Source organism: Condylura cristata, unplaced genomic scaffold (assembly GCF_000260355.1).
Source record: "Condylura cristata isolate star-nosed mole 26May11 unplaced genomic scaffold, ConCri1.0 scaffold00007, whole genome shotgun sequence".
Lineage (NCBI taxonomy): Eukaryota > Metazoa > Chordata > Mammalia > Eulipotyphla > Talpidae > Condylura > Condylura cristata.
The window spans coordinates 2,475,385-2,478,902 of NW_004567108.1; positions in this window are offsets into that span (position 1 = coordinate 2,475,385).

Consider the following 3,518-nt stretch of genomic DNA (forward strand, 5'->3'; position numbering starts at 1 on the left):
GGCTCAGTTTGCTAATATTTCCTTAGTGGCTCCTGCACATACGTCACAAGTGTCGATGTCTGCTTTGTTCTTGCCCTTTGTGAGGTTTGGATGATCGCATCTTTACTGACTTCATAAAATGGGTTGGTGACTTGCCATCCTTCCCAGACACGAGAGCAGTTTCCTCACAACCAGTTATTTGTTCCTTGAACATTCTGTAGAATTCATCTACTAGACTACATGCCCTTGAAACCTCTGGCTGGTGGAGCTTGGTCTCTCATTCCCTTTTACTTTACGAATGTTTCTCTATTTAGTCTTTCTCCCTATTCTTCGTTCAGTCTGATTATTTGGATTATCTTAGGACTTTTTCAGCTGCTTTCTTAAATGTATTAGCAGAGAGAGATTTAGCTCTTTTATAATTTTTAAAGAACAGATCTAGCCAAAGCTAGAGATATTTTTTCTTGTGATATTTCTTTATGCTGGTTTTCATTTTTACAAATTATATCTGCCCAAAGCATGTTGATTTTATTAATCATTTCAGAGAACCTGCTTCAGGCTTCACCACTGAATCTACTTGACTATTTCATTCCTTTCTGGCCTTTATTATTTCCTTCCTTCTACTTTCCGTGAATTTATTTTGTTGTCCTTTTTTATAGTTTCTGGAGTGGAGAGCTTAGCTAATTTCTCCTCAACCTCTCTTGTTTTCTAATAAATGCATGCTGGCCCTAATTCCCCTGCGAACACCACTTTACCTCTCTCTACAACATAATGTGTGGGGCTTTTACAGTCACTTGGTTTAAGTACTGTAACTCCCATTTTGATTTTCGTTTTAGTCCATGAATTATTGAGAAGGCATTTTTAATCTCCAGATGGAGACGGAAGGTATCCTTCCTATTGTTTTGTTGGTAGTTTCAACTTGTCTTGTATTATCCCCAAAGACCAAGGATTCGATGACTTCAACCTTGGGAAATTTTCGGTCGTCGAGGACATGATTAACTTTTTTTCAGTGTTCCTGTGTTTAGAAAGAATGAGTGCGCTCAATAATGTATTGAGTTAATTAGATTCCTCAGATCCTCTGTATTCTTGATCATGTTTCTGCTACCTGATCTGGCTGTTCTGAGAACTGTAATTTGCCTCCTGTGGCCACCACAACAAATTGCCGCAAACTTAGTGGCTGAAGACCACAGGAAAGTGTTCCATCACAGTTCTGGAAGTATGACAGAGCCACGCTTGTTCTCGAGCCCTGGAGGGAATCTGCTCCCCGCCCCTTCCAGCTTCCACCTGCAGAACCCTCGGCCTGAGGCCACAGCACTCCGTCTCTTCCCCCGTCACCTCCCCTCCTCCTCCTCCGTGTTTTCTCATCACCCTCTGCTTCTGTCAAGGACACTGATGCCACTGAGGCCCCTTCTGCATCACGCAGGAGAAGCTCAGCCCACACGCCCGACTTCACTGCATCTTTAAAAAACCTCTTTCTGCATACAGTTCCAGGAGTGGGAACATAAACCTCTCTTCGGGCCCCCATTTACCCCATGATAAGGGGGGCATGTCAAAATCCCTTCAGTTCTGGATTTGCCAGTTCTCTGTATGAATGATAATATTGTGAATATTTCAAAGACATGGTCTTAGATGTATACATCAGAAGTATAATACTTCTTTGGTACATTTTCATTTTTATTAATATGAAATACCTGTCTCTGTCCTTAGTACTTTTCTTCATGAATGCTGATTTCTAGTATTATTGCCACGTTTTATATATATATATATATATATATATATATATATTAAGATTTATTTGTTTATTCATACAGAACTGGGGTACAGGCCAGAGATGCGGAGGGTGAGAGGATTCCCAGAGACAGAGTGGGGAGCAGAACAGGCAGATCGACGAAGTGCACTGCTGAGGGGAGCAGCGGGCGGGTCAGGAGAGGTCTGCGGCGCCCTGTGGTCACCTCCGGGGCAGGCGGGAATCGAACTCATGCGGAAGTGGCTTTAGCTACTCAGTGCTGCGCTGTAACCCCCTGCACCACCATGGAGGGCCCGGCCACATTATATTTTTTAATTAATTTTAAAACTCAGTTATTTCATTTCAGCCTGATTCTATCCCATTATCATAGCTAACCAACGTGGGTTTCTCTCTTCCCTGCTTCCTCCAACTTTCTTTTAACCTTTCAGCCTGCTTTTGATGTACTCCTGTGCACAGCCGAAATCACAGCCTTAAGTGTTCTCAAGTTGAATTACAACTTGCAGGGCAGGTTGAAGTGGCTGAAGGATGCCGAACTCCCCCAGCACGCAGCGGTCCCCATCCAGAGCCAGCTCTGAGGGCCGGTCCTGATTTTGCCAGAAGTGCCATTATCTCCATGGCCCCACAGCCAAACCTCTATGTCAAGAGGTAATTTCAAGTGAACTCACTAATTTAAGGGACATCGCGAAGTCCTGCCATTTGCCACAACACAATGAACATAATGGACTTACAGGGGATGATGAGCAAAAAGTCAAAGATAGACGGACACAGTGTGACTTCACTCACATGTGGCTGGTAAAGACAGAATAAATAAATGCTCAAAATCAAGCTTTTAGAATAAGATGGTTACTGGGAGAAGGGAGAGAAGGGAGTGGGGTGGGTAAGTTGGGCTAAAGGGGCACCATTGTGTGATGGAAACTAGACTTTTGGTGGAGACCATAATATGCTCTGTACAGATATGGATGTGTAAGACGGTACCCCTGAGGTCTGTGTGATGTTTCAAACCGATGTCACACCGGTAAATACATAACTAAAATGCATCTGATCACACCCCCCATTTGCTGAGAAATAATAAGTTTCCAGTCTCTCCCTGGTGGCGCAGCGGGTTACAGCACCGCACTATGAAGCTGTCCGAAGCCACCGCAGCACGAGTTCGATCCCCAGCCAGGGAGGGACCCCCAGGGCGCAGCAGACCCTTCCTGTCTCCCCGCTGCTCCCTCAGCAGTGGGTTTCAGTCTTTCTGCCTGTTCTGCTCCCCGCTCTGTCTCTGGTGACTCCTCTCACCCACCACACCTCTGGCCTGTACCTCGTTCTGTAAGCATAAAAAAATAAAATCTTTAAAAAGAAAGAAAGAATAAGTTTCCAAATGCCCCGTGGGCACAGACATGCCACTGAGGGGCCAGTACAATATGCTGGCGAGTGGACCAGGAGGAGGCTACTTCTGCGGTTTCCTCACAGCGGGGCTGAATATTCTTGGCTCAGTTCAGCCGCAGCTGCTGAGCTGGTAAATTCCAGGGGAAGAAGGAACACAGTGAATAAAGAAGACAGAAATGAAAGAAGCCAAGCGCCTCTCCAGATAAGGCCAAAGCCTCAGAGAGAAAAGGAATTTATAACCCAGAGAATACCCTTACTGCGCTTTCTCACATGGCCACTATCTGCGCCCGCATCATCTGGATTCAAATAAAAGATGCTCTGTCCTGATCATTATTCATGTTTCTTTTAAAGGCACAAATTCCCAGCCCAGGCAATTTCGCTGGGAACTGAACTATTTATTCACTGGGGCCCTGCGTCCGCCCCG